The sequence below is a fragment of the Grammomys surdaster genome, unplaced genomic scaffold (assembly GCF_004785775.1).
Source record: "Grammomys surdaster isolate TR1022 unplaced genomic scaffold, NIH_TR_1.0 184, whole genome shotgun sequence".
NCBI lineage: Eukaryota > Metazoa > Chordata > Mammalia > Rodentia > Muridae > Grammomys > Grammomys surdaster.
Window position 1 is genome coordinate 7,306,303 of NW_021604629.1, and position 10,613 is coordinate 7,316,915.

The 10,613-nt window shown below is 41.9% G+C and overlaps 1 long non-coding RNA gene across 1 annotated transcript; it reads right to left on the reverse strand.

The window, feature by feature from the left end:
• Positions 1 to 9,438: 9,438 nt before the first annotated feature.
• Positions 9,439 to 10,312, reverse strand: LOC114621628. The gene is made up of 2 exons (XR_003711463.1): positions 9,978 to 10,312; positions 9,439 to 9,663 (listed from the first exon to the last, which is right to left on the reverse strand). It is a non-coding gene; the product is annotated as an uncharacterized LOC114621628 (long non-coding RNA).
• Positions 10,313 to 10,613: the final 301 nt, after the last annotated feature.

Here is a 10,613-nt window from a genome sequence, read left to right on the forward strand (position 1 = left end):
TCTTAGACCTATTGGCTCATGTGCTGCTCCTGAGTTCTGCTCTTGTGTGCTGGGAAACAGGCATGGCCCAGGACATCCACTTCGAGTGTCTTAGTCAGGGTGTTACTGCTGTGAACAGACACCATGACCAAGGCAAATCTTATAAAAACATTTAATTGGGGCTGACTTACAGGTTCAGAGATTCAGTCCAGTATCATCAAGGTAGGAGCATGGCAGCATCCAGGGAGGCATGGTGGAGGAGGAGCTGAGAGTTCTATAACTTCATCTGAAGGATGCAATGAGGAGACTGATTTCCCGGCAGCTAGGATGAGGGTCTTATAGTCCACACACCTATTTCAACAAGGCCACTTGTAATAGTGCCACTCCCAGGGCCAAGCATATTCAAACCATGATATTGAGTAATGGGTATCTTATTTAGATAATAGCACTGACTATAGACAAAGTGGTTAAATAAATTGCTGGAGAGAGATTCAGAAGCTTAGCCTGTCCTCTGACCACAGGCTTTACCATGAACATGTTTTTATCTCCTGTGAGAACTTCTTTCAGTGGTCTTAGTGTTGGCATTTTGCTGGCAACATATCCAGAGAGTTGGGATCAGAGAGTTAGGCTCAGCAGTAGTTCTCTGGCACCGTTACATTTGCTGTAGGCAGGTTGGGGATGTGGCTGACTCTGTCACATGGTGTTGTCTTAGGTGGACAGATGGGAAAACGGTCTCTCAGCCTCGACTCTACAAATAGATCTGTCTCTTCTGAGTAAGTGGTTTGCTTTTGTCTCCTGGACACTGTGAAACTACACAGACGATTGCATTTCCCACTTTGTGCCGGCTGCTACAAACTCAGAACTGAAATTTAGCCTCTCAGTTGCAGTAACGTACCCAGGGCCTAGAATTATTCTTGGTGCAGCTTAGTATTTTCTCCGTTAGTATTTTGTCTCATATTTCTCACAACCTGACTTCTTAACTAACAAACAGAGTGCATATAAGCACACAATTAAAATTCACATATGAGGTTTTAATAACAACAAGACAGTGGGTCACTGGCCACACTTCCCACCTCTGATTTTGTCCTGCACAGTCAACTATTGCCACAACTTTAGCTGCTATTTCTGTAGCTTGTAGTATCTGTCTCCAGACATTGTTAGATAATCTCTAGATTTTCTAACCAGGTTAAAATTTGGTTCTTATGCCACCATTAACAAAACATCCTCCCTCCCCTATTCCTGCTATCTTTTTAAGAGCATGATTGTGCTTAAATCTGTTTTCAGTAATTAGACTATTAAGGTTATAAAAAAATTTCACAGGTGACTACCTTCTGTTCATGTCATATCTGACAACAATCATTTTGCCTTTTCTTTTTTTGGTTAAAGTTTTTTTTAACTTTAGTTCCTTGCACAAACTTTCCCCCTCTGACAATGTTGTCCATCCCAGCCTCCCGTAGACATTGCTCTTGGATGCAGTGTGGCCTTCACCGTCCAGCTCTGTGTGGCCTCCTTCACTGTACAGCTCCAGGAAGTGACAGTTGCTTTCTAGTCAGCTATTCAGCTGTCTGAGAGATCCTTTTTGCTTAATTCCTTAAAACCTCTCTTGTGAATTTCCTCTGTACCAGTCTTTTGCTAGATGGCCTCTTGTCCAAGATTTCTTAAGTGATTTCCCCACTTTTTAATCTTCCAATTCTTGTATTGAATTTAAAATTCCTCTCAATGTAATTTAATTTTCTGGTTTTCAAAGTGTTCTCAACTCCTGACTTTTTTCTTCCAGAATTCCAGATTCCTCTACTAGATCTCATACACTGATGATCTATCTGCTTTATTTGCCTCTACTTCCAACCCCTGCCCCCCTTCTGCTTTAATGATCACCTTTATTTTCTAACTATTAAATTAATTTTTCTGCCATCATAATTTTATTTTAATTTTTTTTGTCTTTTTTTCAAGATAGTATATCATTATGTAGCTCTGGCTATCTTGGAACTATATAGACCAGGCTGGCCACAAACTCATAGAGATCCTCCTGCCTCTGCCTCCCAAGTGCTGGGATTAAAAGGATATGAGACCATGCCTGGCTATACTTTTATTTCCTAACAGCCTTTTCTGTCTCTCTGAATGTTCCCTGATGCCCACTCGTCTTGAGTTTGCTTTAAAGGATGTTCTATACTTTACTGCCTTCGGGTCTTTTATTCTTTATTCATAGCAGAGGCAATGGAAGTAGGGGAGAGCATTATGTGAATCTCAAATAGACACAAAGGAACTTAAATAATATTAATAACCGAAAATCCATTGAAAATACAAACCTGACACTTGGGAGGTTTGTATAGAAGACTCAAACACTGAAATTTTTGATCCAATTAAACGACCATTATTCAGTGTTCTCTCATGGTTTGTAACGGGAACTTTGTAATGAGATGACACCAGCTGCCTCCTAGCTGCCCCTTATTTGGGGAAAATCAGAAGGTTTGAGGATTCTCACTTCCTGGACAACTTCCTTTGAGGCCACTGCTTCTTAACATGAAAGTTTCTGAGGGCAAAGAGGCTGTGAGATGACCTGGAACCTCCACTGTGGCCCACAACTGGGTTATACATCTCAGTCTCAGCTGTGGAGACAAGGTCTGCTGCGGCAGCAACTTTTTTTCTTCCACAGCAAGTTGGAGGCTACAGTCTGCTGTCATCAGAAAGGAGTCATCAGCTGCCATCATTTAAAAGGTTCTTTCTTTAGACAGGTCAGTTTTATCATCTGAGAAATCTTTTGCTTATGAATTTGTAAACCCAGTGTTTTAGTTAGGATTTTACTGCCGTGAATAGATACTATGACCAAAGCAACTCTCATAAGAACATTTAATTGGAGCTGGCTTACAGGTTCAGAGGTGCAGAACATTATCACCAAAGTGGGAGCATGGCAGTGCACAGAAAGGCATGGTGCAGGAAGATCTGAGAGTTCTACATCTTGTTCCGAAGGCAAACAGGAGAAGACTGGGATCCTCTATGGTTAGAAGAAAGGTCTCATTGCCCACCCCCACAGTGACACACATCCTCCAACAAGGCCACACCTACTCCAACAAAGCCATACCTCCTAATGGTGTCATTCCCTGGGCCAAACATATTCAAACTACCACATTCCACTCCCTGGCCCCCATAGACTTGTTCAAACACATGAGTCTATGAGGGCCATACCTACCCATAGCATAAAAAAAAATACATTTAGTCCAATTTCCAAAGTCTCCGTAGTCTACAGCAGTCTCAACAATGTTAAAAGTCCAAAGTTCAAGGTCTCTTCTGAGATTCATCCAATCTCTTAACTGTAATCCCCAAAGCAAGACAGGAAACCAGCTGGGCTTATTCCAAACTCTGCATCTCCATGGCTGATGTCAAAGCAGTCTTCAGATCTTCAACTCCTTTTTCATCTTTGTTGACTTCAACAAACTTCTTGGTCCTTCTCCTGCGGCTCTCTTGAATCTCTTTTTTATACTCTATTTCTCTCTCTTTCTTCCTGTCAGTGTCCCATCTTCTATTTCCTGCTTCAGCTTATTTGCCTTTTTATTGACAGGTGATGCTTATAAGAGATTCTCTTACAGCCTTCTGAGTCTCCCATTCTCAACTGTGAGTTTGCAGTCATTAATATCACTGCAGAAGAAGCTTCCTTGCCTTTTATAATCAGTGGCAGCATGGTGATGGACTACCACATGGTTTCTGCCTATAACATAAGCCATGGACATCAACATGCCTTCAGGTCACAATACAGACCACAGTTATTCCGATGGCCTTTGGTGGTAACATTAGCCATGGACATCAACACGGCCCCTGGCCACAGCAGGCCTTTGATGGCAGCACAGGGCCTGCTGTAGTCACTAACTTGGCCCTTGGTGGCAGCACAGACCACATACATCACCATGACACTGGGTGGTAAAATGGACCATGGATATCAACATGGCCTCCAGCAGGATCACAGACCATGGACATCAACATGGATTCAGGTGGCAGCATGAACCATGGACATCCTCATAAGGCCTGGCATCTTAAAGGAGTCACTGGAGAAGCTGTCAGTTTACAGGGAGCAACTTTTTGTTTTAACAGCCTGGATTGTTTCTGGATTTCCATGACACACCTTTGGCCAGCAACTCAATTGAATGCAACAACAGTCCTGCCACTGGTAGCCTCACTTGGCAACAAGAGATGGCCAGGTGAGAATCTGTACCCGACCCCCATTACTAGGAGTTTTCATTAGGATCCCCTTCATAAATTCCAGGTAGTTTCCCCTGCACTACTCTCCACAATCTCCCCAGTTACAGCTATCTCTGCCCACACTCTCTCCCTTACCTCATCTCCTCCTTATTTGATCACCTCACTCCCATCTCCAACCTCCCCCACCCCAGTCTACCCATAAAATCTATTCTATTTTCCCCCCTCATGGAGAGATCTATGTGCCCCTCTCCAGACCCCCCTTCTTTACCTAACCTCTCTGGGTCTACAGTTTATAGCTTGGTTATCATTTTCTTAGTGGCTAAAACCCACTTATAAGGGGTTTTATAAGTGGATATTGCATACCATATTTATCTTGTTGAGTCTGGGTTACCTCGCTCAGGGTATTTTCCTAGTTTTATTGATATGTCTGCAAATTTCATGATTTCATTGTTTATTTGTCCTTTTGATGGAGTCCTTTGCCTTACAGAAACTTTTCAGTTTCATGAGGTCCGTTTATTAATTGTTGATCTTAGTAGCTGTGCTATTGGTGTTCTGTACAGGAAGTGTCTCCTGTGCCAATGCATTCAGGGCTATTGCATCCTTTATTTTCCATCAGGTTTAGTGTATTTGACTTTATGTTGAGGCTTTTGACCCAGTTGGACTTAAGTTTTGTGCAGGGTGGTAAGTATGGATCTATATGGATTCATGTACATGCAGATATCCAGTTTGACCAGTGCTGTTTGTTGAGGATGTTTTCTTTTTTCCAGTGTGTATTTCTGGCCTTTTAAAAAAAATTTAAAAATCAGGTTTCTATAGGAGTGTGGATTTATGTCTGGGTCTTCAGTCGGATTCCACTGATCAACATGCCTTTTTTTATGTCAATACCATGTGGTTTTTATTACTATAGCTCTATAGACAACTTGAAATCAGGAACAGTGAGAACTCCAATGTTATTGTTCAGGATTATTTTAGCAATCCTGGGTTGTTTTCCTTATGAAGTTGAGAATTATCCTTTCATAGTCTTTAAAGAACTATGTTGGAATTTTGATGGGGATTGCACTGAATCTGTAGATTGCTTTTGGTAGAATGGCCATTTTTACTATGTTAATCATACGGATTCATAAGCAGGGGAGATCTTTCCATCTTCTGATATCTTCTTCAATTTCTTTCTTCAAAGACTTGAAGTCCTTGTCATACAGGTCTTTCACTTGCTTGATTAGAGTTACCCCAAGGTATTTCATGTTATTCGGGCTGTTGTGAAATGTGTTGTTTCCCTGATTTCTTTCCCAGTCCATTTGTTATTTGTATATAGGAGGGCTATGGGTATATTAGCAGGATATGTCTGCTGAAGTTGGGGGCTGAGACAAAGCAAGGAGTTGGGGGATGGGAGTTAGAATCCACAGGGGATGGGAGCAGGGGGCCAGGAAGGCTGCCATGTGTATTCTGTAGAGCTGGGGATGGGACTGGGGGATTGGATCTGGGAAAACCAAGAGAGAAGAGAAGGTCTGTGGGAAGCCTATCTAGTTTTTTGGCAACTGTAACCTGTGGTTTAGCAGTGGGTACTTGCTAGAGTTCAGGGCTGGGGTACAGCAACGGAGTGGGGTGAAGGTGGTTTGGAGGGGATGGTTTGTGGGATCCATAGGAGATGTTGGCAGGGGGAAAGGGAGACTGCAACTGGTGTCCTGTTGCAGAGGTAGGGTAGAGATTGGGGGGTCAGATTTGGAGGGGAGGAGGGAGTGGTGAGTGTCTTCAGATAGCTTACCTGTTTGCATGTTCTGCTTGACTGGTGTGTTCGAGTCCATGAATGCCTGCTGGTGTTGGAGGTTTGAGTAATGAAGTGAGTTGGAGGAAAGAGGACTGGGGGAGAAGATCTTTGTGTTCTGTTGGAAATGAGGTCAGGGAGGAAAGGCAGACAGCAATAGGCGTCTTGCTACAGATCTGGGGATGAGACTGGGAGGGATGGAAACCTATACGTTCTTAATATCTATATATAGGTACACAGCTAATGCTTTGGCAGTATTATTTTGTTAGCAACACATGTAACTGTTACATAATGCTTTTCAGAAATAGACTCAGAGATGGGTACCTGCATATAGAGAGTTCACTGGAGGAGTACTCAGGAATTTAACATTGGAGGTATAATATTGGTGAGGTATTGAATTGCAATGGAGTCACAACAAAGGTCTTGCAACCAATCTCACAGGGAACCCTGGGCTGCATACTTGCATGGCCTGCACAATAGGTGTGCACTGCTTATGAAGCTGAATGAGGTTATTTTCCTCAGATGAAGACGCTTTTTGGAGACAGCCATCTGAGAGCCATCAGCTGCCAATCGTCCTAGCAGCTGAGGGGATGCTTACTTCAGCCTCACATGTTAGTACACTGTAGCATCAGTAAATGCCAACATTTTTGATTTGAACTACTTAATTTATGATAAGTTCTGAGATCAGCTCATCAATATCTTGGATGGATGTTTTCTAAGAAAACTTACAAGAAGATGGCTACTGGGACCTACTACATCTCCTGTTAGCCCTACTGGTTGGAAGCTTGCAGCTGAGTTTCTGCTTTACAACTCACTTTAATTTCTTTAACCCTCATCTCTGCTGCTTGTGGCTTATTGGTCGCTCTCTGGTTACCATGTCCTTTCAAGGGTGCTGTGGCTGCTCTTGCTTCAGCTCAACAAAGAGATAAGAAGATATAAGAAATAATAAGAATATAAGAAGAAATAAGAGATACCCCAGTCAATCACCAGGCTCTCTAAACTCACGGAGCCCAGAGTTGCTGGGACAATAAACACAAATAGTCCAGACAGACAACTGTGAGGGAGAGTAAGCAGGGCTTGGAGATTTAGGGTCCATGCTGCATTCTGAAAAGTGCCACTCTACCTTTCCAGAGCATCACCTACAAAGCAGCACTTTTTGTGGATCTTTAAAAGGCCATTAGAGTCACACCATCAGCTTACAACTTTGGCAACAGAGATGGGATGGACTAGGTAGGTAGCTCAGCATCATATACACTGATGGTCTACTCTGCTGGAGTTTTCTGGGTCCAGTAAAACTATTTAGGCAAAACTCTGTGGTGATGGGTCACGTACTCCATATTGACTTAGATATGGTGTGGGCTGGGGCTTTGAAGGCAGGAAAGGTAATCCATACTCAGAGTATTGTTAGTTCTAGTCAATAAATCATTGTCCTTCCAGTGTAACCAGTTTGCTATCAAGTGGATGATTGGTTTCATGGAAGAATTTTGAAAATGGCGTCTTAATGGAAGATCAGTGTTGGTAGGCTGGACAAAGTGATGTGTTGTTTTTAAAACAAAATCCCAGACATTCAATTTGACTAAATAAAGACTCAGGAGTCAGATGCTGTGGTGAAAGCCTGCTAGCTCAGAGAGATAGTGGAAGCACCCAACTGACCTTCCTCCTTGACAAATGTCCCAGAAGAAAAGAATCAGTTCTTTTCCACACTATCTTACAAACTCTTCAAACTGAATGTCTCTCCTTTCTTCTTCCTGGGCATCTCTCTATCTATCCTCCTAATTTCTTTTCACACTACGTTTTTTTCCTATGTTCATGCCCTGTCAACTGGTTGCTTGCTCCACCTCTTGACCTACTATTGGATTTATTCAATCTTTTTTTTTACAATAAATAGAAAGCTCCTGGATTAAATGTATATGCTACAGCTGAGCCACACCCCAGGCAGAAACAGGTCTTTCCAGTACACAATCTTGGGGGTCACAATGTGATCAAATACTCTGCAAAACTGATGTGAGTTAAGTGTCATGGAAATACTGGCAATCTCAGTTTGTGGGAGTCTGAGGCAGAAAGATCACTATGAGATTGAGGCCAGCCTTAGCTCCAGAGTGAGTTTGAGGCAAGCTTGGATACCATACTGGACCCTATCTTAGCAACACCTAAGACAAAAGAAAATAACAACAAAATGCAAAACCACCACCACCACCACCATCAAAACAACAAATGAAACTGTGATCAAGTCACTGCATGACCCCCAGGAGAAGAAGCTTCCAGAGGAATATCTTTCAGGGCTGTCCTTCATGAGGCAGGAGTGTCTGCCTTATACCCTTTCTTCCATCATGGACTAGTCACTGGAAGTTGAGGAGAGGGTTGTAACCTTGGGCAGGGCAGCTTTCTTCAGTGGAGGGCAAATCTTGGAAGGACATGGGGCTGAGAATGGCTGCCAACTCCCTTAGCAGATAAGAGAATGATTGTTTCACTGAGTAGGGGCATGTAGGTAGTATAGACAGAGTTCCTTCAATCACTAAACAGTAGGGATTCTGTTCCAGATTTCAGCAATTCTTGGGAATTCTAGAATGAAGATGGTTTGGGGGAAGAGTAAATTATATATGCTAATCACAGTTGGTAATATAGAAAAATTCATTAAAATGTGTAGACTAGTTTCATGTATATTTAACAGCAAAAAAATATTTCTAAATAGATCAAAGAAGTGAACAGATTCTGTCTGCTTAATTAGTGAGGATGATAATGTTCCCAGCTTTTAGAATACATGCATTTTGCTTTGTGTATCTTTTGACTCTGTCCTTAGAGATCAATGACCTTTCAAACTTCCATCGCCCCTTCCGGCCATTAGTCAACTTTGTCCATTTATTATCAGTGGTTCTTTAGTCCACTGTTATTCATTTATAATTTGCCTTTTAATTAAATAGTTTATTTTGTTTTATAGCACAAAACAAACTGTTCTTCAATTCATGATTTCTTTAAATGCTTATACATACTAAGTTTACATGATGTACGTCAGGAGGATGCTGGGAATTGGTCCCCTGAGTTCATGTTTATTAGGCAAATGCTCTATCACTAAGCTGTAGCTCTCTAAAATTGGTAGCATATTAACTGTTAAGAATAGTAGATTATTGTATTATCTTTCATATTTCGTGATAAACACTTAAAATTTTAATCCTCAAATGAAAATAGATTTTAATTTAATGCCTCTTAATTTTTTGAAACATACTTTATAAGGTATCATATAACATACCTTTTATGTCTTCCTGCACAATTAGAGGCATTTGACTCAAAATCATACACATGACAACAGCCACAATCATATGAATATTCAAAGAAAGATGCAGAATGAAAAATTTGACAGTGGTTAATGTTGGGTGGTTGGAGTACAGATGAACTGACTATTTTTTCGTTTACCTATTCTAACACATATTATGGCCTCAATTAGCATCTGCCCCTTCTTTACTTCTAAAAAGAGAAACTCTTTAAATAAAATGAGGAAACTAAAAATATTAACTGTTAAACAACAAGGCATTTATAAGGAAATAATAGTAAGAAGGGGGAGTTGGGGAATATGTCATGTTAAAGTAATTTCAGATGATGGCATTTGCTCCCACGTGCCTTGACGTGATTCATCAGGACGCTCTCCAGACCTGTGTGTGAGCAGATCTTTCCACAGCCACTCCCTGGGATCTGTCAAATGTCCTCTGCTGTCCCCATCTGTCTCCGTTCTGCTCCTGGGACAGATACCAATTACCTGAGTAAGCTTCAGCCAAGACTCTTCCTCAACATTTCCCTTTACAGAATAATCAAAACAGTTCCTTAAACTGAACTATTTTTTACTTTTCATTTTCAGTCTGTTTTACAATTCTCAGTGCATGTGTACACTGTGCACTGAGATTATATTCCTTCTATTAACTACTCTCTGTCTTATTCTCCAACTTATTCTTACCCCCTTCTTCCCAGATAGTCCCCCTCCTACCTTTATGTCCTTTCCTTCCTTCCCTCCCTCCCTCCCTCCTTCCCTCCCCCTTTCTCTCCTTTCTTTTACCTCACTCCCTTGCTCCATGCCTTCTGAAGCTGTTCCGTCTTCCCAGTCATGCACCGTGTTTGCTGTCAGTCTAGTCAGAGTTCCTTCAGTGTGTCATGGTTTTGGAGTTTTCTTAATGATTCTTGCTAAGTTGGCTCCAAAATGTCTAATGGTGATTTGAAGTTCTCATTGTAAATGGAACTGCCTTTTATACTTTCACTTCTGGCTACTGATTGATAACATAGCAACCGTTTTAAAACCTGTGTCTCCTGCTGGCCACTGGAAAGAGCAGTAGCCCAGCATGAGCAGTGGTGCTTGGCAGAACTGGATCTTCACTGCCTGCTTCCTTCCACACGTTTGTGTCTGGCAATGCTTGTCCCCATGAGCCAGGTGGGTGGTGTGCCTTTACCATTTCTTTCTGTCAATGAGCCACATTAACTGACCCACACAGGAACTAAATGCCTGTCCCTGACACCAAAGACACAGCACCACAGGCCTTTGCCTTCACCAGCTCACCTTTGAAACAGCCACAGCTGCCCAGCTACTTCAGGAGCCGTTGGTTTCTGTGATACTGAAGACTGACATGACTGATTACTTGAGGGTTGGTTGTAGATTTTCGATCAGCAGACAGGGGTTTACACAACATCCTAAGTATGA